This window comes from Vulpes lagopus, chromosome 4 (assembly GCF_018345385.1).
Source record: "Vulpes lagopus strain Blue_001 chromosome 4, ASM1834538v1, whole genome shotgun sequence".
NCBI classification, from domain to species: Eukaryota; Metazoa; Chordata; class Mammalia; order Carnivora; family Canidae; genus Vulpes; species Vulpes lagopus.
In genome coordinates this window covers 2969867-2995722 of record NC_054827.1, presented here as the reverse complement: position 1 = coordinate 2995722, position 25856 = coordinate 2969867, and positions in this window count along the sequence as shown.

Here is a 25856-nt window from a genome sequence, read left to right as displayed (position 1 = left end):
ACATTAGTTTCAAAACTGAACATTTCCTATAGACTTGGGCTTGTGTTTCCTGCTTCTATAGTATTCTAATGCTTAAATATGATTAAATATACAAGTGTCCTGGTACTGGCTCCATGGTATTGCCTTCTCCCCAAGCTGTTTAATGCCTGTCCTTTTCTTTACACCCATCACATAGCCATTCCTGCATAAAGATGGCATGATTTCACCCGCCTGCCCAGAATGACTCTCTGACATATGCCTCAATGCCCACACTTTCACTTGCTCCTTAAAACTGAAAATTTAAAAATCAAACAATTTAGTGTATGCTAATATCTGCTATGCCACAGGGAAACTACCCATGACCTTGGACCTAGGGAGTGTCGGGTTTTTTTCTCCCCCTGGAATTGGATGCGCACTGTAGGCTTGCTGCCATTTTTCCTTTATTATAGCAACTGACTTTTTCATCATGCATAGAGTCCTATCTTGACATCCACACTCTCCTCTTGAAAAACAAGCTGGGATTATCAAAAGACAAAAGAAAACAAGTGTTGGCGAGGTTGTGGACAGAAGGAAACTCTTGCACTCTGTTGGTGTGAATGTAAATTGAGAACGGCCATTGTGGAAACAGGCCTGAGGTTCCTTAAGAAGTTAAAAATAGAACTGCCCTATGATCTAGCGATCTCACTGCTGGATACATATCCAATAGAAATGAAGCCACTGTCTCAGAAAGGTATGTGCACCCTCTTGTTCACGGCAGCATTATTCAAAATAGCCAAGACATGGAAACCACCCAGTGCCCATTGACCGATGAATGGGTAATGACAATATACTCTCTACATACAATTATTCAGCCATAAAAAAAAGGGAAGGAAATATTGCCATGTGTGAAAACACAGATGAACCCGGAGGACATGATGCGAAGTTAAATAAGCCAGACACAGAAAGAAAAATACTGTATAATCTTACATGTGGAATTTTAAACAGTTCAACTCATAAAGCCAGAAACTAAAATAGTGATTACTGGTGGCAGGATGTGATTCACGAGGTAAAAACTTTCAGTTATAAGATTAAAAAGTCCTGAAACAAATAAAAAAAAAAAAAAACATGAATAAGTTCTGGGGATCTAATATATAGCATTGTGTACTTGAAATTTGTTAAAAAAAAAAAAAAAGTTTCTCGTAAGTGCTTTCCGCTGCTTTCACCATCACCAAAAACAAAAAGGTAACTATGTGAAGTGATGACTGTATTAATGATTTGATTGTGATAATCCTTTTATATGTATATGTGTATCACATCATTAAATTACATACCCTAAATATATATTTTAAACACCTACCCTCCTATTAAAGTAATAAATGAGTCAGGTTTACAATGTTATCTTGGACACCAAATTTGGAATCGTTGGTTAGCGGAGGCCAGCTCTACTGATGAACTAGAATTTAACATTTTTGAGTCCCGTAATTTCCTGCTGGCCAGAGTTGGTGCATTCCTAACAATGACCTAGCCATAATTATGGCCTCAAAAGGCAAAGGGCAGATTTTAAGATAAGATAAATATCCCCTCAAAGACATTTGCCTTGTGAAATAATATCCCCAAGAAGTGTTTTCTCATTCTTCCCAGGGAGCCTGTAAGAACTGTGCACCGCATTACGGGATTGGTTGATACTTAACCAGGTACTCTTGTTGTTATTGTTCATTCGTTTCTTTTTGTCCTTTTGCTGTGTTCAGCATCTTTGTTTATTCTCTCCTGGGTGCTAGAAAAAAAAATGTAAAGAGAAACACAAATCTCATCCTGTTCTCTTATTTTAAATGGACATGTGATGACATCATTTAGCTGGGAGGTGTTTTGGGGTGGAATATAATGCACAACCTAGGGCTGGCTCCACTACGGAGTGGCTGCTATGCTGTGCGGAACTGATATCAGGGAGATCTTGTAGGTTATTCGTGTCAAAGGATTTGCGTGTTGAGAACAACTGGCAAAGCCACAGAGAGGAAACTCACTCATGGCGAGCCTGCAGGAAGCAGTGCACCTTCAGGAAAATGGTACTTGTGCAAGGTTTGTGAGCGCCCAGGGACAAAATCGAATCCTTTAGTCAAGACAAAGCAAAAAGGGGGCAGAGCTGGTTCTGTCTTCCTTGGCTTTGTTTTTTTGTTTGTTTTAATTATTATTTTTTTTTCTTTTCTTTTTTTTTCTTTTTTCCCTTGGCTTTGGACTTGACGGTTCCTACCTCTGTGTTCCCACACCCTCCCACTGCTCGTCCTAAGACTGTCTGCTAGTAAATTTTCCTTCATTAAAAATAGAGATAAACGCAGGCGTCAGAGCTCTGACATCGTCATGGCCCTGTCCTCTCTCATCCACCAAGAGACACCTTCTCAAGGTGACTGGCCAAACCGCTGGTGCTCCAGGCAGAGCAAACGTCACTCTTGCTTTGACTGAAAGTCCACTCAAAAGCCAACCTTAAATTGGCAATATTTTGGCAGGGTGTTTTGAAATCCCCCCCAATGCAACAATCGAATAAATAAAACTTTCCCTGGGGAACCAAATTCATGAAGAGAAGACATTGAACATCTATGGTCAGGTGAGAGAAGGGTGGAGCCCAAACCAGCAAGCGTTCCAACTAGTGGAAGTGATGGAAAATGGAAAATGATTCGAGACAAGTATCTTGGGCCCCTGGGGGGCTCAGTGGTTAAGCATCTGCCTTGGGTTCAGGGGGTGACCCTGGGGTCTGGGATCGAGTCCCACGTTAGGCTCCCCGCATGGAGCCTGCTTCTCCCTCTGCCTGTGTCTCTGCCTCTCTCTCTGTGTCTCTCATGAATAAATAAAATCTTTTAAAAAAAAAACAACAAATATCTTAATGTCATGCCAAATTATATGCTGTAAAGTATCAAATTGTTTAAATATACATACAGCAATCATAGCCTATAAAGTTGTTAAAAGTTTTAACTTTTTACACCAAATATGGAAGAGAGCACTTTTTGTTTCTGAAACGATTTAATACCGTAGACATCATTTCCTACTTAGTGTGAAAAGTGTTCCGTAATTTTGTCATCACACACATACACAGACATAATCCTATTCTGTCCGCATAAAATGCTACTGCATCTTTTTGCTTATCACAGTGGCACGTATTCTAAAAGCAAGGATCCTGAATATTAAAGGTTCAGGAATTTGGACTTTCCACAAACTAACCCCACATTTTTATTGGAAAATGTAACTATAATGTGTAGACTGACAGTGTTTGAACACTCAAACAGGCTGTTTCTTGGGGCACTTGGGTGGCTCAGTGGGTTACACCTCTGACTCTTGGTTTTGGCTCAGGTCATGACCCCAGGGTCCTGGGATCAAGCTCGAGTTGGATCCTGCACTCAGCGGGGAGTCTGCTTCTTTCTCTCCCTCTGCCCCTCCCCTTGCTCATGGTCTCTCTCTCTCTTTCTCTAAATTAAATAAAAAAATCATTAAAAAACCCAAAACAAGAACAACAAAACAGGCCATTTCTTGAACGATCATTGAAACAACATGTAAACGATAGCCTATACTGAATGTGTGGCCACATGCAGGCAAAGGGGTCACAGAAAGAGACAATTGAACCCAGCCTTTTGGCACATCTCAGGCATCTTAAATAGAGAAAACTGAGCAGACTCATTAAAAATGAAGCAAAGAAATGTGCATTGATTTATCTGTGCATCATTTTATTGGTTCTTTTATTTTTTAAAAGATATTTATTTATTTATTTATTTATTTATTTATTTATTTATTTGAGAGAGATAGAGAGAGAGAGAGAGAGAGAATGAGCAAGGGACAGAGGGAGAAGCAGACTCCTGGCTGAGCAGGGAGCCCGACGTGGGACTCGATCCCCAGGACCGTGGGATCATGACATGACCTGAAGGCAGATGCTTAACTGTCTGAGCCACCCAGGAGCCCCTTATCTTTTCTTTTAAAAATTAAGAAAGATCGATACTGCTTTTAATAAAAAGAAAATCATCCCTTGGAGAATGAAAAATGGACAAAAGATGTACCTTTTGGTAGTTACGGTTGAATTATGTAACTTTTTAAAAGGTGATGCACTTTAGGTTCACCTTCATCCAGAAGCACTGTGAATTGACATTGCAACATTTAAAAATATATATATCAATGCAAAGATGCTGCTCAGATAAAACAAAAGATAAAACAAATCTCTTAGGTCTGCAGATAAAAGAGTCCGTCTAATAGAAAACGTCAAAAGTAAATAAGTATAAAGGGGAGAGGGGTAGGGTAGGATACAAATCATAAGTTACAAGAAAGGAAGACAATAATGATACGGCCGGCCGGCCCTGGGGAGATATTTTTCATGCGCCCTGTTGCAATTTTAGCCATGCAAAACTAAAAGTGAAAAAAAAATTGTTTATGGCAAAGCGTAGTCTACAAACAACGCGTGCAACGTGCAGCCATCCTGTGAAAGGCTGGTTTTCTGATCTGACTGGTTCCATTCATTTCAATTCAGTTCTCAGTGATGAAGAAAAATTTGGGGATAAATGGCTCATAACTTTGCTCTACAATTGCATGTAGGTTTTCGCCACCACTCCCGGGGATCTTTTATTATCACAAAACTGTTTCATTATGCTACACACTTGCCGTGTTACATAGGATGATGTGCTTCTGGGATGTGCTAAGACATCACCTTGACTTCAAATCCCACTGTCTTCTTTCCTCATCGTGTATATTCCTTCCACGAGGGAGTGATGTCATGCTTTGGAGTGACTTCATGCTTTGTTGCTTCAAAAAGAGCTAGCAGGGAACCCTGGGTGGCGCAGTGGTTTGGCGCCTGCCTTTGGCCCAGGGCGCGATCCTGGAGACCCAGGATCGAATCCCACGTCGGGCTCCTGGTGCATGGAGCCTGCTTCTCCCTCTGCCTGTGTCTCTGCCTCTCTCTCTCTCTGTGTGACTATCATAAATAAATAAAAATTAAAAAAAAAAAAGAGCCAAGAGCCAGCAGTTTCGATTACTGAATGCACTTAACCGTCTATGGTTTTGGAGGGTGAGAGAACCACTATCTGATGAAAAATGAAGACAGGCTGGCTGGTTACTTGGCTATCAGGGAGAATCAAAAGGAAAGACAGGGGTGAGTATTCCTGAGAAGGGGTGGGCCCTGGGCTGCTCCATCGAATTCAGCTGCAGAAATGGTCATTAACTTGACTTCAGTAGATTCTTGAGTGGAAGGAAGTCGGTTTTTGCCAGGAGGACATCAGGCTGAGATAATGTACCGTGGTCAGGGCCAGGCAACCGAGGCAGCGACCCAGTGCTTTACCTCCGTGTTGATTCTGGGGAGCAGAGAAGGGTGGCCGGGCAGTGACCCAGAAGCTTTCCACCATCCCGCACGGACAGATATTGGAAGTCACACTGCCTGAGCAGAAAATCACTTTTTCTTGCCTCTACCTGTGTCTCCTTAGAAAAGCATATCCTCTTCTTTTCTTTCTTTTTTCTTTTCTTTTCTTTTCTTTTCTTTTCTTTTCTTTTCTTTTCTTTTCTTTTCTTTTCTTTCTTTTCTTTTCTTCTTTTCTTTCTTTTCTTTCTTTTCTTTTTTCCTTCCTTCTTTCTTCCTTCCTTCCTTCCTTCCTTCCTTCCTTCCTTCCTTCCTTCCTTTTTTTCTTTTCTTTTCTTATTCTTTTCTTTTTTTTCTTTCTCTTTTCTTTTCTTTTCTTTTTTTTCTTTTTTCTTTCTTTCTTTTCTGTCAAAATTGTTTCCTGATTGCAGAATGGAATCACAGAGGCTGTGGTCAGGGGTGCCTACAAACCCAAGACCTAACTCAGGGCAGCCTACCACAACTAAACACAACGGAGCAGGGTAATTTCCTTCTGATGATTTCAAATATCCACTTGTCAAATGAGAAACGTGGAACAGACCATATTCATAAATTAGGGAAGGACGATGGCCATCATGTGTGAGTAGCTGCAATGAAGCCCTTTGACTTCTGAGAATTTTCTCTAACCTAGATATACATGTCGGCTCAGGGGACGCTTCCATGTCAAGGTTATTCAAAATATGATTTTCAGCTAGTCAAAATAAGGTAACAGGTTTTTTTTTTTAATGTGTTTTCTCACCGTAATAACAATACATCTACCATATTAGCACCGTGGAATGGAGTTCAATTTAGACCGAATCTTACAAGCATGCCAAAGTTTGTATCAAATGTCTCAACAAACCAATTTATTCATGAAACGTCAATCACTGCCAATACGGAGTAATGGGTTTAGTTTAATGTGCATGAATCTTTCAGACAAAATAAATATACTGCACACATTTAAAAAGTGATCTTTATTCATTTTTTGAATCTATACAGTTCTATTTAAAAAGTGACATTTAAATTTACACCGATAACTGCAAAAAAAAAAATCTGTAAGTGTAAAAGGTCGGAACCATAAAACATTGTAGTTAAGTAATTTTTGGATTTTATTTTTAAAATATGACTAGTCTTACAGGCTTATTTAAACGCACTCATATTTGGCCGGGGAAGGCATGTTAGAACTTTACGTTCCGTGCATTTTCCTCCAACGTGTCTGAAATGATTCTTCAACAGTCCAGCTCTGGAAAATGAAGTAATCAAAAGATCCAGAAGGAAGAAGGAAGGACGTTTACTTGATTGATGGAAGCACGACTCTCACATAACATCTATGGCATGTTATTTTGTAAAGACTTGGGAAGTACTGTACTTTGGGTCAGTCTAAGGAGCAACTTGAAAATAAAAGTAAGAGGCTAAGAATGTGGACATCCCACCACCACCGCACGAGCAGCTCTGGGGCTGATGAATTATACTTTCACCCGAGTGCCCTGAATTACCTAGTTTACAAACCACCCACGAGCAATTTGGACACGTTTTTAAGTAAATCTTTATTTTATCCTTTGTTTTAGAAAAGCAAACTCTTCAGGAAAAGAATCGTCCTCTGAACCATGCGCTGTGCATCAGAACATGTGCAAACGAATTGCCTTCAAGATACTGTTTCACTTCAATGTGAGGTATCTGGTTAAATAAAGAATTACCAACTACGCCAAGATAATATATTTTTTTTCTTCTCCAGTTTAAATTTTTTACCCCAGGGTTCCTGATTCATGGAAGAGCTCCCAGCAAGAGCCATCGCTCCCACAAAAAGTCTAGAGCTGCCAAACACATGCAGTCCCGGTGAACGGGCACAGGGATGTTTCCCTGTTTGATTTGTATGATCCAAATGCAGAGAGCGCTGCAGAGCCTGGCCTTTCTCTCGGCACAGATTCCTCATCTTCACCACGTAAAGACAAAGACATTGGTCACATAAGGTGATTGGCTAAAAAAATCATTGATCGGACAACAGAAGTCTTCATACTACTGATGTATCAAGCTTACAGTCTTTTGATCCGACCACTTTTTTTTTATTATTAAAAAGGGGAATGGAAATTCATTTTGATCTACTTTATTTTTTCTTTTTCTGACTTACAATTTATCACCTTGGACAAAATCCTTTTTTTTTTATTTTTTAAGATTTATTTTAGAAAGCACGTGAGCAGGGGTGGGGAGTGGGACGGGTAGGGGTGGTAAGGGAAGACTCTCCAACAGACTTCTTGCTGAGCTCGGAGCCCAAGTCAGGGCTTGATCTCACCACCCTGAGAGCATGACCCTCATTGAAATCAACCAACGGAGCCACCCAGGTGGCCCAAGAACATACACTGTGATATATGATTAAGGGTTGACCAGTGGGCTCCTAAGTCTTACATAATAGAATCCTAAGAAAGTAAACATTTTTAATTTTGTTTACTATCTTATTACTTATTCACGACAGACACAGAGAGACAGAGAGAGAGGCAGAGACATAGGCAGAGGGAGAAGCAGGCTCCATGCAGGGAGCCTGATGTGGGACTCGATCCCGTGACCCGGGGTCACTCCTTGGGCCAAAGGCAGATGCTCACCCCCTGAGCCACCCAGGTGCCTGGAAGTAAACTCTTCTGTACACAATCCTCACTGGATCTTCAGTTCATAGGAAGAGCCAGAAGGAACAACAAAAGCCCCGTAGCACAGACAAAAAGGGGGCAAGACTCCATCGTTATACCAAGGGACTCCCACACGACACTGATTTCCCTGCAAACTGGATGAAATTCAAGTCCTTGAATTTGGGAATTAGTTCTGCAAAAGAGGAAATACTCATTTCCATTTAATCTTTGTATACTTCACACAACTCACAAGGTGTGTCAGGTGTGTACGTGGGGGTTCAAGAGTGGAGCACCCCCGCCTTGTTTTGTTGGGTTGACCAGGCGCCTGTAGCTCAGGCTTCAGGGTGCAGTACGGGCTCAGCACCTAGTGCAAAGGATTCCCAGGGCCCGGCCAGAAGTGCTGGCGTGTCCTCCACGCGGTGGCACCCCCCGGAGAGCATGGGGACACGTTACACGCATGACCATCCATTCCCAGGTCTAGAAATTGTCAAGGGAATTGATGCCGTGGCCTTGTCTACACTGCCACACTGAGGTCGGAGTGAGCCGACCCTGTCCAGGAGAGCGGCCCCGGGCACGGCCACCGCTGGCTGCCCGCCACCTTCACCCGGACACCTGGGCGCACAGCTCTGCTTTGGGCCGCGAGCACTTGCAGCCGATCCTCAAACTTTGCCCCAAAGGCCCCCTTTGTTAAAAAAAAAGTTTCACTTCTTTGCCCACTTTTCCAAGGAGAAGTCACAGCGGTTCTTGCTCTCAGTGCATAGTGCCAGCCCTTCTGTGCGGTGGGGAGCGCAGAGTCACCCTGGCCCTGCCTCGGGGTGCAGGACACTGCGACAGTGCGTCCTCCTCCCCTTGGGGCTGCAGCCTTGCTGTAGGGCTGGGCTGTGACCCTGCCTCGGGGTGCAGGACACTCTGCGACAGCGCATTCCCCTCCCCCTTGGAGCCACAGCCTTGATGTAGGGCCTGAGCCATGGCCATGTCTCGGGCCACAGGACACTGCGACAGCACGTCCTCCTCCCCCTTGGGCCTGCAGCCTTGCTGTAGGGCCTGGCTGTGACCCTGCCTCAGGGTGCAGCACACTCTGCGACAGCATGTCCTGCCTCCCCCTTGAGGCTGCAGCCTTGCTGTAGGGCCCAGGCTTAAATATATATATGTATATATATATTTAAATTTAAATATTTAAATAAATGGATAAATGAATGAATGAGTGAATGAATGAATGAATGAATGAATGGTGCTGTGTGGTTTTGTGTCATTTTTCTCCATATCCCTCCTCCACCCGTTTACTGTTCCTGGATCCCATATTAACACCAGGGTGGAACCCTCAACCAGCGCTGGTTTATAGGGTTGGTTTCCTGGGGACAGGAGTCTGGGCATGACGGGGCCTCCCGGGCGGGAGCTGAGCTGTCAGGCCGAGCATCTCATCTGGGGATCAGGGCGCCCCAAGCTCGTCCGGTCGGCTGGCAAAATGCAGCCCCTTCCTTCATGATGGTTGCTCGGAGGTTGCAGGCCCCCGGCGAGCTGTCTGCGGGAGATCACTGTCACCTCCTCAGGGCCCTAACTAACCCAAACAGCCGCAGCCTTGCTCCATAGGCCTTGCTCATGGGGGATTTGCTGTATTCCAGGCAAGTGTGGGCACATCAGCTTGACTTCCCACCTCCACCAAGGCTGCTCTCTAGATAATGTACCTCGGGGGCGCCTGGGGGGCTCAGCGGTGGAGCACCACCTTCGGCCCAGGTGACCCCGGGGTCCCTGGATCGAGTCCCACGTCGGGTTCCCTACATGGAGCCGCCTTCTCCCTCTGCCTGTGTCTCTGCCTCTCTGTGTCTCTCAGGAATAAATAAATAAAATCTAAAAAAAAAAAAAAAAAAACCAAATAAAAATAAATAATAATAATAATATAATAATAATAAAAAACAGAAGACACCGTGCCTCAATCATGGGAGTGACCGGCACAGCACCATTTGCCATAAGAATGAACTAAATCCAGAAACCGACGTTCACATCATCCCGATTCAGAGGTTGTGCCCGTTGTTACCGGGAGGGAACGCACAGGGCTTGCACCCCTGTGTCAGGAATCACGGAGGCTGTCAGAGTTCGGCTTTCCCAGGGAGCCGTACAATTCTAGAAGCTCAAATTCTAACCTTTTAGACCTATTTCTCATTGAGGGTCACAAGCTTCAATTTCACATACCCTAATTTTCTTCAACAACTTTTAGGTAGAAAATACTGATATTCGATTTCCTCCCACCCGGCTGGTTGTTTTTATTTAGAGATTCTAACAACGGGCCCTGGGTAGGGGCCCGGAGATCCCGCATCCTAAGACACCGGAGCCCTTGAGCCAAGCTGGACTGGGTTTTTTTTCGAAACACAGGAGATCAAAAGGGAAGCTCCTACTTAAAGTTTCCTGTAGGCCCAATCATCCATAAATGATTTCAACGTCTTCTGCCTGCAGTGTGTGCGTACAGTAAGAGTTTATGTGATTATTCTCCATCATGATTATATTTTACTAAGTAACCTCCAGGGGTTTGCTCACCTTCAGGATTGAGGCTCTGCTTTTTTTTTGTTGTTGTTTTTCTTTTCCCCAGCAGCATGTCCTGCTGTCCTCCTCCTGTCTTTGGCGCTGCCACTGGGCCGAGCGCAGGGCCTCTACTCCAGGCCTAGTAGCTCAGCACAGGGCCCCGGGGTCCCGGGCCCGGACGTGACCAGCAGCTGGGCCACGTCCCCCCCTCTGCACTTTATTTGTGTCCAAGTAGAGCACCTCACATTCTTGGCTATTGTGAAAGGCCAATGAGTCAATACCTGCAAAATATTCGGGACGGTGCCTGACACGCCATGAGCAGCACGTGTGTGCAGCGACTCCAAGCTCCCACTCACATCCTCCTTGGCTCCACCTTGACGCCGGATGACCCCCCCGCCGTCTATGCCTCAGTTTCCCTGCACTCTCACTATTTCCAACACACCGAACCAGCTCCCCGTCCTCTGTTACGGACAGCGCTGTATCTTGAGCGTTTCCTAGTCATTCCTCGGAAGTAAATTTTGTCTTATTCTCTGCCCAGTTTTCCCATCTCGGACCTGACATTTTACTCATTGTTACAGGACTGTTTCTAACAGTCCAAATTGCGTGTGTGTCAAAGATCATTTTCCCAATATTGAACACGTTATGATTAAAAACAACAACACCCTAGGCAATCGATAGGAGCAGAAGGAAGGGAAATCCTCTTCCCAAGGCCATCCGCTGCGGACTCTCGGTCTCCGTGCCGAAACACAACCCCGATGCGCTTATTTTTACAGAAATGCCATCATACGATTCGGGCTTCTGTGAAAGCGGCTTTCTCCCCTCAACTTTAGGTCAGTGTACCCTCATGTCAAAAGGAGCCTATATTACCATTTCAGTTGCTGGAGGTGGCGTGGGCTGTGTGCGGGTGCTGCACTTTATTGAACAATCCTCTGTTATCAGTCCTCTATTGTCTACGATTTCTAATGCACACGTGCATGTGCACACACACATGGATCCAGATCAATCATGCGTGCCTTTTATATGCTTTCTGTTAGATTTCTCTTCATCTTGGAATGTTTCCCAAAATCCAGTAGTTAGAAGTGCAACTTTCTGGGGCACCTGGGTGGCTCAGTAGGTCAAGCGAAGGCCTGTCGATTTCTGCTCAAGTCGTGATCTCAGAATTGTGAGGTCAAGGCCTGAATCCAGCTTAGTGCTCGCGGGGAGTCTGCTTTGGATTCTCTCTCTCCCTCTCCCTCTGCCCCTTCCCACCACGCTCATGCTCTCTCTTTCTCTCTCAATAATAATAAAAAAAAAAAGAAGTGAGACTTACTGTGAAGTGCATCATTAAGATTTTCTGTGTGTTGTTGCATTTTTACTCAAGTATTATACCAAGTCATGTCCTGATGACAGTATGCACGGGAGGCTGTGCCATTTCCGCCACCCCAGCAATGAGAACTGTCATTTGAATTAAGCAGTGGTCGTCTCACTTCTCCAACAGACCCCGTGCTAGGTCACCTACCTTTCTCATTACCACACTAACACACACCTGGCAGGTGCTGGAAAGTGCCCAGCCCATGATACGCAAGAAGGGATGGACTGAAGGAAAGAAGCCTTATGCGGAGTTACAGATTCAGTTCAGGCTAAAGAGATACCAAATGGAGAAAGAAAACTGATTTAACCCCAACATTATATATGAAAAAAAAAAAAAGAATAAGTCAAACGTGGCAAAAGATATACAACTTATTTCAAATCTCATCTCTACAAAACATGGAAGCATTGAAATGAAATGTTTGCAAATGACAACCCATCTCTGTGCTTGAGAAATTTCCTGGAAAACTTTGTCTCTCTCTCTCTCTCCTTTTTTCATGAACATCTCACTCATGAATTTTATTCTGAGTGCTGTTTTATCATTTTCAATCTCCTTCTGGGATAGTGACTTAAAGAATAATTTCCAGAATATGGTAAGGTAATATGGTTTTCTGTGGGAGAGATTGTGAATTCTAAATATCTGCTTCTTTTTTGTCTTTATGCGAGTTCTTTACATGATTTGCCTCAAAAAATAAGAGATTCTTGGAGTGATGTCAGCAAAATGGTAGGCTAGGGCAGCTCTAAGCACTCATTCTTCTACAGAAGCACTAAAAAAAACAAGCAGAGTCAACTTTGTTGGAGTTCTGGGAACCGTCAAAAGTTTGCATGAAGGAAACTATAGCTTAATGAAGAAAAAAATAAACACCTTCAAAATAATAGGCATTTTTTTCTTGCCCTAGACTCATCCCTCCCTGGCCCAGTGACAACCTATCTCCCTAGTACCTTGAACCCAACGTTGCCAAGAAGACTGACTTGCAAATTGTTGTGTAGGGCTGCTCTCAGCTGTCTGGGGGACACCTGGGGGCACGCTGCAAGGGGCTTGCCTCTGTCTCAACTGAGGTAGAACTCAGGTAAGAAAAACAGCAGGTACTGTTGAACCAGCAGGTCCAGCAGGTCCTGTAGCCACCGAAAGCTCAAAGCAGACTTCACCTCAAATAAGATGACGTGAGGCAAAGAAGGACATTATATGTATTAAGAAACATTGCAATACGTCGAGAAGGAATAATACATATTCCCACATCTAACAACAGATACTCGCATTACATAAAGCAAAACGTTGACAGAACTAGAGGGACAAAGAGACCTTTGAAAAATAATGATTGTATGTAGAGTTCATGTCCCACTATCAGCAAGGGAAAGAACAGCTAAGACAGCAAGAACATCGAGGACCTGGCCCCACAATAAGCCGGATTGACTAAGATGCATATGCGGGACTGTCTCCAGCAGCCGCAAAACGCATGCTCCTCTCAAATGGACACAGAAAATTGTCCAGGAGAGACCGTCTAGTATTAGGGCCACACAACTGTTCAGAACCATAAACAAGGCTGAAATCATACAAAATACCTTTTCTGATCATAATGCAGGGAGACCGGGCACTGATAGCAGAAGGCGATCTGGGAAACTCAGAACTGTGGGAATTAAAGAGCACCCGCTTAACCAGCGGTGGGTCCAAGAAGCGAGCACAAAGAAAATTAGGGACCCTCTTGAGCTAAATGAGAACAAAAACACCACGTTGGTCCCAAAGCTTGTGGAATTCAGCGCGACAGAGACACACAGGGGAGGAGGCCACGAGAGGATGGGAGCAGGGACCCGAGCTGCTCTGTGCTACGGAAAGAAGCACGTGGAGCCCCCAGAAGCTGCGAGAGGAAGGGATGGGTGCTCCCCGAGGGCCCTGAGGACAGAGAGGCAGCGTGCACCCTGTCATTCCAGACCTGGGGCCTCCCGGGCTCCGAGACAATACGTTTCTCTGCTTTCGAGTCACCCTGTTTAAGGTATTTTGTCCTTCGAGGTCCCATGCCAAACCCTTTGAATGAAAAGTGGCCAGACCCTGTCCAAGATCCGGGGACTTTTCTTTGATTCCTCTCCCTGTTACAACTTACAGCTTTTTTTTTTTATTTTTCACGCCACCAAAATTGTCTTAATTTAGCCACCCCTGGCTAACGGCCCAAACAGAAGCTCTGATCCCTGGAATTTCAACATCATCCTGACCCCTTTGGCATTGGACGTAAAGTGAGGCTATGTTTTATTTTGCTTCTTTTATTTCTTTGAAGCCCCGCTCATCGAAATGTGTGGGAAATAATAAAGTGGCTGTAGACTTCATCGCCTTATCTTATACGATAAATTAGTCAAAATGAAACAACATCAGCAATAACAGTACCTAGTTAATCCAGTCTGTAACATTTGGATTTACAAGACTCTTAAAACAGCTTTATTATAACACTGAATAGATAGGCGTTTCCAGGTCTCTGGGTGGATTTAAAATCTAGAAGAAGATATACAGGTATCCTAATAACCAGACCCTATTCCTAATCTTGCAGTAAGAAACTTTCCCGTGGAAAACAATACAGGCTAGATGTCACCCACCACAAACTGCTGCTGGGGTCATGGGATGTATGTCACATTTTCTGCCCCCAATTCAAACTCTGGACTTCCCCCCTCCACCTGTTGCAACAACACGTACAAAGGCACAAGGAAGGGAGTACACGGGACTTGTGCTGGTCAGATATCAGCTGGGGAGAACAGATTTCACTCCGATTGGTTTAAACAGAGAAGGATTAATTACAAAATATTGAACGGCATCGGGAAGTGTGGGAGCACTGACAGGCTAAGTTTCCAGAAACAGCTCTGAAAGTTCCCTCCGGAGTGCATGTGGCCTGGGGAGCTTAGGCCTGCGTGGTCAGCGAGCTCCCTCTGCGACGCAGCAAAGCCAACCTGCAGCTTCCAGCTCCCGCCACCCTTCCTAGGTCAGTGGAAGCCCCAGCATCCAGTTCTGAATTTGGAACCCAGATAGCACACACCCTGCCCAAGGGTCTGGGAACGGTGAGCAATGCATGTTTTTCACGCCACCCACTGTCCGGTATCCAAACCCACTAAGACAATCTGCAATCATGCCGTGTTGCAAAGAAGTACGGTTTTATTTCTTCCTTTCCAACCTGTGTGCCTTTTATTTCTCTTTCGTGCCTTCCTGCAGTCGTTGTGAGAGCAGAAGGCCATGCCCTATTCTCTCATAGGAGAAATGTGTTCAGTCTTTCAAGATTCATATCTCTTCTCAAAAGTTAACATGAAGCGTGAGGCTTATTGTATGTCTTCGGATGTTCTTTATCAAGTTGAGAAAGTTACCCTCTATTCGGACTTTTCTGATAATTTTTATCATGAAGGGGTGGTGAATTTTGTGAAAAGCTATTTCCACGTTGACTAAGTGATCATAAATTTCTTCTCCTTTAGCCTATAAATATACTAGATTACATTGATTGGTTTTTGAATATCGAACCAGTCTGGAATCTGTAAGATAAACTCTACCTTTCCTCAGTGTATAATTCCATTTATATAATGGTGATTTCTATTTGGTACTATTGTGTTAATGATTTTTATAAATAAATTAAAAATAAATTTGTAATAGGCTTTGGTCTGTATTGGTTGTGTGTGTGTGTGTGTGTGTGTGTGTGTGTCTTTGTACTGTATTTGTCTGGTTTTGGTATTAGAATAAGATTAGCTGCATAAAGTGATTTGTAATTTGCTCCCTATTCTCATTTCTGGAAAAGATTAAATGGAAGTAGTGTCAATTATTGTGTAAACTTCTGTTATAAATCTCTAGTTAAATCACCTGAATTTTTTTAAAATATGAATTAAAATTACCTAATAGATACAATAGTATTATTGAATTAATTTACTGTATATTGAGTGGGTTGAATTTGAATTTGTTTTTCCTTAGAGGAAATGGTTTGTTTTACATATGTTTTCAAATTTACATGTGCAGAATTGTTTGAGGTATTCCCTTATTTTCCTACTGACGTCTGCAGGTGATTGTTTCATTCTTGAGAGTGGTAATTTTTGTTTTTGGTGTTTCTTCGTCAGTTTTGCTAAACGTTTGTTAATTTTATTAATTTTTCCAAAATTACCCCTCAGATCTCTGTTTTATTCATATTCTGGTTGACTTTCTTTTTTCAATTTCAATTATTCTGGTTATCATTATTTCTTCCTTTCGCTGTTTGCTTTATTTTGCTTTCTTTATTTCTTTATTGATATTAGATTTGTCCTTTATTCTAACATATACATTCGCTGCTATGGATTTCTTTCTTTGCATTTTCAGAATTATTGATAAATTTTCATTTTCATTTTCATTCACTTTGATGTATTTTTAAAATTTTATTTAAGGCTTCCTCTATCCCTGTATTATTTCAAATATGTTGTTTATTTCCAAGTTTTTAAAAATGTTCCTGTTATCTTTCTATTATTGATTTCTAGTTTTATTCTATTGTGATCAGAGAACATACCCTGTATGGTTTAAATTATTTTAAGATTTTTCAGTCATGTTTTATGACCTAGAGTTTGATATATCTTGGTATCTATTCCACAGATATTTTTAAAACATATAGATCTTACATGGCATATTCTAGAAAATGTCTGTTATACCCTTTGATTGATGGTGTTGAATTCTATCTCCTTGATGATTTTCCAATCCTTTCATTTTCAACTTGCCAATATTATAATATCTGAAGTGAATTTCTTCCAGATAGTTGGATTCTGGTTTTTAATCCACTCTATCATCTAAAGTCTCTTAATTGAATTGTTGATATGTTAGGTCTTATATCTGCCACTTTATTTCTTATTTTCTGTGTGCTTCTTCTGTTCTCCATTTCTTTGTTTTTATTTTCCTGCTTTCCTGTGAGTTATTTGAATACATTTTAGAATACCATTTTGATTTATCCATAGTGATTTTATGTGTATCTCTGTATAGCTTTTTACATTATTGCTCTAGATGTAATACATATAAAACTTTTACTTTCTGTTGGTGTCATTTTGCCAATTTGAGTGAAATATTAAAACCTTACACCCTTTTACCTTTCTCCATTTATAATTGTCTTAAGTATCTCTTCTTTATAGATTTGTGTTAAAACTTTTGCTTTAACAAACAAATATATTTTAGAAACATCAAAAGGTGAAAAAAAAAAAAACTATTGTGTCACCCATAATTTTGCTTAGTGTGTTCTCTGTGTTCTTTTTCCTTCCTGATGTTCTGAATATCTTTCATTTATTGTTTCCTTTCTGCTTATAGATGTTTCATTAGCTATTCTCTCAGGATAGGTCTTCTGGTGTCAAATCCTAGTTTTCCTTCATCTGAAAATCTCTTGATTTCTCCTCATTCTAAAAGGATATTTTAACTAAATATAGGATTCTGGAATTGACAGTTGACAGTTATTTTATTTCAGAACTTGAGAAATATTTTCCCACTTCCCTACAGCTTTCCTGATTTGTGATGAGAAATACATGTCATTTAAATTATCATTTATATCTCAAAGCAAGATTTTTTTCTTGAGTCAAATAAAAATACATAAAATTTCTGCAAAGCAACAGAAGTTTCCATCAAGAAATAGAAGACATAAAATGGAATAGAGTGGAAAATTTCAAACTGAAACTATAATAAATGAAATAAAAAACTCAATGGATGGGCCCAACAGCAGAAAGAAGGAAATAGTAAAAAGAATCAGAGAAGTTAAAGCTAGAAAAATAAAAAAAATATCTAATATGATCAACGAGATAAAATAAACTGGAAAAAAAATGTAGAGCCTTAGAAACCATAGAGACTGTAACAAAGACCTAACTTAGGTGTCGTAAGCATCCAGGAAGGAAGGAAGAAAAAGTGTGAGAGTTAAAAAAAAATTCAAAAATTCAAAAAATTCAAATCTCAGTATCAATAGCTATAGCCTTAATTGACAAACAACTGAAACCTACAGATTAAAGAGGCTTAGCACTCTAGAATAAGGTAAACTCAATAAAGCCACCCAAGATATATCACAGCCAAACTTTTGAAAACTGAAAAGAACTATACTTATGGTTGAAAATTCAATTTGCATCTCTTCTCTAGGAATGACTCAAAAGACTGAAAGATTAGGTATTATTCCTCTAGACTTCCTTATAACCTTGGCCACTCCTTAATATGACCCTTCCATCAATTAGGAACAACTAAAATTGACTCCTATTTTCTCAAGGAACAATGACATTTTTTTTTCTCATGCACAGAAATAATAGAGTTCAGCATTTTCAGTGTCAATGCAAATCTGTTATGCCAGAGATCTTGCCCAGAATTTTGGCAATTATTTTGCCTATTGCCCTAGATGCAAGACAATGGCTTTAAGCTGTGGTCCTTATATCTTTAGATCGTCATCTGAGACTTGTAAGAAAGAATGGACAGAAAAAGAGACATTTACTTTTATCATGGAGAAAAAAACCTTCTGAAGCAGCCTTCCATCAGATTTTTTCACCAATAACTCCTCCAGCTTCCAGGGAGGTTGCCAAACAGGGATTTATCCCCTAGCTTTATTGTGGGAGGTGACAAAGAAGACAGGTTTGAGAATGAATTTTGGATAGCCCACCACCAGTCAGCCACAATCCCAATGATGCTACACTTACGTTTTCATCTAGCAATTTATCTCCCATATCACACTTTCTTGCAGATATATACTAAATGTTTAGTGGGTGAATTTTGAATAAACTTATAATGAATATCTGGTCAATATCTCTAAAATTTGTGTAATGATAATGGGCCAGTGATGTTCAACCTAAAGAATTGAAACATAATATTTCACTAATCCTTGAGGAATAAAAATTATCATTTTAATTTTTGTAACTGAGACTACATGAAGTTCATTAATGTACCCTAGGTTAAAGAGTACATTAATTCAAGAAGTCATTCTTTGAATCCAGATATATAAGTTTTCAAAGGCACTTTTATTCTGTATCACTTGTTCTGTCCTGGGAGCCTAGCACTGCTCCCACAGCATGGTGAACCTTGGTAAAATTAAGAAATTCATGGGAAGGGAGTAAATGCCACGCATGGATTTGTATGAAAGACAAAGGACAGGATGACTTGTTTATAGTCTGTCATCCTATTTACTATTTCTTTTCTTCTCATCATATGCAACCTCATTGCATTTATTCTAAAACTATTTTATCATGAGTCTCAGCCAATTGAAAAACTATTCTCATTTTTCTTATCTCTCCTTAGTCCATACTGTTCATAAGTACAAGGCTAATTTAAAGAATATTCTTGTTCAATGGATTTTCAACTAGACATAGAGGATCTTATTTTAGAGTTCCTGCAGCTTCACTCCAGTTCTAATTTCTATTCCAAAAGCTTTTCCTATTAAGCCCAAATGGTTTGAGTTGCAAGATCGGATGATACAGTCACTCAAGTGCTTCAGTTTTAAAGCACTCAACCTAATAATGTATCTTCTTGAAAGTACCGCAAGATCCTTTTTTTTTTTTTTAACACACTAGTATTTTTAGAATAATTCAATATATTTTATTTTTATTTATTTACTTTAGAGATTTTTTTGAGAGAGAGAGAGAGAGAGACTCTTGGTGGAGAAACAGAGGGAGAGAATCTCAAGCAGACCCCCTGCTGAATGCGGAGCTGGATGGGATGAAGACCTTATTTTTCAGGCCCTTGAGATCATGATCTGAGCCAGAATCAAAAGGCTGAGGCAGAATAGACTGAGTCATACAGGTGCCATCCCTCAATATATTTTAGATTAATAAAATTATTAATCATTTAATATTTAATTTCAATGTGCTTATATTACCTCCTTTGTTATACATCTGTAATCAAAATTATCTAGCCTCACTTTCCTCTCATTTACTCTGAAAAAAAAAAAAAAGAAGCCCGACTTCACTGAGGAGACACACCCCATTCTCTATCCCCAGTGACCAGTGATCCTCACTATGAGTCCATCTTCCACTGTGTAGTACTTTCCAAGAACAATCCTGAGGTATGGATAGATGGTATAGATAGATGACTATCTCCACATGTTTCATTTTATTGACCACTTCCGGAAGTCCAAATAAGTCTAAGCTGACAGAGATAAAATGATCATCTTTCCTCTCAAGTGTATCCTCAACATAATAGTTCAGTGTTTGGTTCTCTCTCCACTTTGTAAAAAGTTTGCTGTTCACCGTAGTCAGTTATATTTGTCAGGACAGCCCTTGTCAGAGCTCCCTTCATGCCAAGTACACATGTGTTCAGGTTTGCCACGTGTTGAACGGCAACCAGCCCACAGCTTTGCTGTGGCTCCTCAGGATGTGATTCATTACCTTCCTTTCTCAGAGCACCTCTATTGTCCTGGGATGAGGCTGCCACCTGCTGATGGAGAGCTGCCTTCCTGGCTCCTCCCACCCCTACACCCCTACTCTCCTCCCCTTCAGGGCAGTAGTGATTCTTACAAGTCCCATTCACTAATTCTGCTCAAGATGCCACTGCTCTCCAGATGAATGCATCCATTCTCTTGTGGCCTTTGCTCTTCCTTCTTCTTCCAAATCTCACTCAGTTCCTTTTCTTCCCCTCCTTTCCTTTCCTTCCTTCCCTTTCATTTGTTCACTAGGATATGTAACTGAGAGAGCCAATCAGTCAAACAGTCCTGATGATAAATTCTCATCATGTAAAAAGTCAAGCTAAAACTACATGAAATAAAATTTTACACACCACAAAACCATCATTATCAACCTCTGAATTTATGAACCAAAATATTCAAAAATAACTCTGGCTGTAAACAGGACCTACTTGAATTTAAATAGCAAATCACTAAATTCAAAAAGAAAAATAAAACTTGATGCTTAAAATTACTGTGGTAAAATTTTCATTTTAGGACTGTGATAGCTTTAAAATAAGCCCTGAAATACTATCAGCATTTTTTTTTTTTTTACTATCAGCATTTTACCAAGAAATAAAGCTTTTTTGAAACAACGCTGAATTTTAACCAGTATAATTAGGCATTTGTTAACATCTTGGTTATGGCATTTTGGGATTGTAAAACTAGGGACAATTTATTTAATCTCAGAATATTAATCCATAAAAAGATGAGATTGTAAAGGATAATCTCCCTTGTCCTTATTAAACTACACTATAGTAAACCGTTTCTGATTTATAAACCTGAAGGATGTGAGTGACTGCTGGGTTTTTATGTGTAAGTAAATGTGTGTGTGAGTGTGAGTGTGAGTGCACACACACATTTATGCCAATGTGTCTGCATGAATTTGTTTTTTCTCTGCCCTTACTGCATGAAATGAACTAATTTGATAAAGTGCTTCTCTTTTTCTCAAGAGCAGTGTCCAAGATGGGGAGCCCAAGGTGCTGTTAAAATTAAACGCAAGAGAAAGACCAGATTTAAAAATTCCCAGAGTAGACAAAACCATTTAACAATAGTGAAATGCAATTTCGCTTATTCTGCAAAAGCAGGTGAAATTTAAGTTGGGCTGCTTTTTGTAACTGTCTCTGATGATAAAAGAGACTTAAGTCATCACTCTAAAACGGTATTAGATAGCCACTTTTAACCAATTCTCTGCTGTCTGAATCCCTATTATAATAATCACTCATTGTACAACTTAACTCCCTCATTTCCTTTTTTAGAATCCGTCCTGTAATATCATCACCCTGAGTTTTATATCAGGCTTTGAATTTGAATACTGCAAGATCTTGAACTGTTCTTGCATGTACAATAAACTCTAAGTATTTAAAATTTTAAATACTGAAAAATACTAAATAAAAAACAACATGATTTCATTGCAAAGATATATGTGGATATGTGTGCATATATATTATATATATAATACATATATAGATATGTTTTTAATAATTTTGTGTCCCTGTTATCCTGCCCAAATCCAGAAAACATTTAAATTAACATCAATGCACTTTACTTAAAAGGACCACAGGAACTGTACTTTCCATAAAAGAAAACTTGACACAATTATAGTTCATTCCATTATGTTTTTGGAGTGTTGAAACTTTCACCTTGAGTCTCAAGGTTGAAAGAAATCGCAATGATTTCTCCTCCTGGGGTTGGTGCTGCCTTACTCTGTTTAGTATAAGTGGCTCTGACTGCTTGTCAAAGGTATTTATGCACCTCCAAGTTTGGCTCAGCTCATTTTGACCATATGTAAATCATAGATTTTAGACTGAAATGTAACAACAGTGTAAAGAGGAAAAATTAATCTAATGGAAAGAAGAAAAAAATGATAAGCAAAATAAGGCTGATAGTAAGCTGATAATTTATTCACAAAGTCTTGTCTTTTATGCTTGCATATTAAACATGCTAAACACAGCTACTGGGAAGCATTCCTCCTAATTTCCATTAGACAATCTGTTTTTAACAATACACCTAGGAAATGACTGCTCATGGCTTTGTTTGTTCACCATGGCTTGCATCTCACTGACCTTGTGTGCACTCTGATCCTAACTCACTTACTGAGGGGATACTCGAAGTCCATCAGGGAATAAGCATCTATCTTCACAAGGATGCATAGCTGCTATGCACAGAAGTCTGTATAGTCGGCATTAGGGGAATCATGTTTAATTTAGATGCCACTTTTCTCAAATGGTAACTATAAGTGACCTTTAAAAATTCTGAAATATTTTTAAAGTAGATCACAGCATTTTTAAATGTTTTCAATCCCTTGATTTTTTTTTACCTTAACTGAGAAACATTGATCTTTATATTGATAAAGACAAGTTTAACATAATTTAGATGACAGGATATTAGAATGTCATTTGGTTCAGATAAAAATAACATGAAAAATATTTATGACTTGAAATTAGTTTATAAACATATGCACAGTACTTAAAGAATAAATAAATGTTCATTTTTGCATCAGAGTTACAATCTACTAATGATGTCAATTGTTTCCTTAAGATATATATATATATGATTGGCCCTGGAAGGGGTCCTAGCACCATGATTTGGAAACTGATCCTCAGTTATAATTGCTTTGCCATCTATTATGATCATTAGGCTAATGTATTTTGGTTTTCTTTTAATGAAAATTCTGCTTTTGATTATTTTTCAAGCACAAAGTACAGTGAAATGATTCACATTTTATTTTTTTTAATTTTTATTTATTTATGATAGTCACAGAGAGAGAGAGAGAGAGAGAGAGGGGCAGAGGCACAGGCAGAGGGAGAAGCAGGCTCCATGCACCGGGAGCCCGATGTGGGATTCGATCCTGGGTCTCCAGGATCGTGCCCTGGGCCAAAGGCAGGCGCCAAACCGCTGCGCCACCCAGGGATCCCCAGTGAAATGATTCAAAGCTCACCCTTTAAAGATGCCCTGGGTATAAAAGAAAGGAAGCGAAACAGTGACTTTAATGTCACATTTCCAGAGTTTAGAGCTTGCTTTATCATTACTGAAAGCCTGTCCTATTCTACTACACTTAAAGATCACAATTTCTTCACCTATTAATTATATAGTGATTATTTTTGTTTTTTAAAGATTACACTAGTTCATTCATATGGAAGTAAGCAATCATGAGTAATGCTGAAAATGTGAGATGTGGGATACATTAAAAGCTTCATCATCATTTTACAATAGAATCAAGAAGAAAAATTTACCCAAAAGCACTATTCATGAAGGCCCCAAAAGACAGCACCATTGCCAAGCTAACCTGTATAAGATTCGATATTATCAAGATTGCCAACGGGTAAGATCAGAACTTATGGTCAGGCCAGAAACCATTCTATAGGGATTCTCAATATTTTTCAGGACCCCTTAGTTATATTATTCCATTTATTAGCTATGGATTACTTATTGTATATTTTGGTTCTGTTAATTAGAGAGGAAGAGAGAACATGATGATTTAGATGAACAAAACAATGAGGTAAAGTAATATGATCCACATCAACAGCATCCAAGGAATAACCTAAATTTCATGAAACAATTAGAAAAAAATTAGATTTTCTTGCTTCTTGTTGTATCTGTTTTTTTCCTGCATAAAATTTAATGTAATTACTTACATACTTTAAAAAATATCCACAGATAAACATGGAAACTTTGCCTCAGAGTCCTAAGAAAAAATACACAACAATTAGGAAGTTCTTTTGATAGTAAGTTAATTTCTAAGTTTTCAGTGTCTTTTCAACAGGCTTCCTCAGTTTGTTCTCACAATAACTCTGACACAGAAGGGACAAGATCTTAAGAACCGTGTTCCTGGTTGAGCAAATCAGACCCACAATCATGCACATGTACTTTTTTAAGTGTATCTTTGCCACTTCTTGCTTTTGTATTTATAAATTATTCAGTGAAAATGGGTACATGCTAAGATGTTTTAAATTGATTTCTTCAGCACAATTATTTCTTCTTACCAGGTCTCCATTCCTTCATTCTGAGCATCAATCACAAGTTGTAATGCTGTCTTCCAAGGATCAAGTGGCTGCTCTTGGAAGAAGCATTTATCTGTATTTCAGAATCAGGAAATCAGGATTAGTTCATAGAGCCCACAAAAGCATTAACTTTTTTTTTTTTTTTTTTTTTTTTTTTAGAGAGAGAGAGAGAGAGTACATGCAGGTGCAAGTGGGGAGAGTGCAGGGCCAGAGGGAGACAGAGAGAGAATCTTAGGCAGTCTCCCATTCCAGTGTAAATGTGGAAGTGAGCAATCATGAGCAATGCTGCAAATGTGACATGGGGCTTGATCATATGGGGCTTGATCTCAAGACCCTGAGATCATGACTTGAACCAAAATCAAAAGTCAGATATTTAACCAAGTGAGACATCCAGATGTCCCAGAATTAGCTGCCTTTTTACCTTTATAAATATCAATAGATTAATAAAAGGGTTGAAGTCAAGATTTAATTTTTTTTTTTCCAGAGAATTAGAAGACTGTCATTTTAACACACAAGACAAGAGACCAAGAGTTCAGGGATAGAGATGGATTTTATTAGTGTGTTGTAGGTCTCTTATTGTTCCCCATTGTTTGTTTTCATTTTTCCATTCATTGTGCTCTGTTTTAATTGTCTTAGAAGCAGTTGTTGGAACCTAAAGTAACAGGAATCTTGTATTTTTCCCTTGTTCAATCTGTTCCTCTCTATCTAACAATTGTATTTCATTGCCTACTGAGTAATTCTGTAAGATTAGCTGATTCTTAATTTATATTCTTCTCTTCTATTACATCTTGGTATTTTGTACAAGGTTTGTTTCGGGAAATTTCTAGAACCTTCCTGAGACCGATTTCCTTATTTTTCTACTAAACTTTTTGTTTTGAAATGAGAGTAGATCCACGTGTAGTTGTAAGAAAAAAACTCTGATCCCGTGCAATTTTTACCAATTTTCTCCCCAAAGTTAACATCTTGCAAAAGTATAATACACTAGACAACTCAGAATACTGCTGTTGGTACAGGCAATATGAAGAATGTTCCTATCACTACAAGCATCCTTAATGTCATCCTTTCGTGGCAAGAGTCATCTACTCCTATCTCTTCTTAGTAAACCCCTTGCAACTACCAATCTGTTCTCCATAGCCATAATTTTATTTCTAGAATGATATGTGAATGGAATCATACAGTATGTGAACTTTGGGGTTTGGCTGTTTTAGTCCTATGACATAATTCTTTAGAGATCAATACAGGTTTTTCTGTAATCAATAGTTCTTTGGGGAAAGAAAGCAGAGTAGGAAGATCCTAAGCTCAACTCTTCCCATGCATGCAACAAGATAACACACACATCATATAAATAACCCAGAAAACAATCTGAAGAGTGGCACAACAAACTCCACAGTTATAGGTAGAGAAGAGGCCACGTTGAGGAAGATAGGACAAAGATGTGGTTTAGGAGCAAAATGGACCATGGCCATCCATTGGTAGTGTAGAAAAGGACAAAGCCAGACTTTCACACTGGAGAGTCCACAAATGAAGAGGGAAAATCCTCATAACATTTACCCAATCATAAAAAAGCATTATAAAAAACCATACGCCAAGAAATTGGGCAATCTGGAAGAAATGGATAAATTCCTAGAAACATGTAAATTACAGAACTGAAATAGGAAGAACTAGAAAACTTGAACAGGCCACAAACCAAGTCAAGAAATTGAATCAGTAA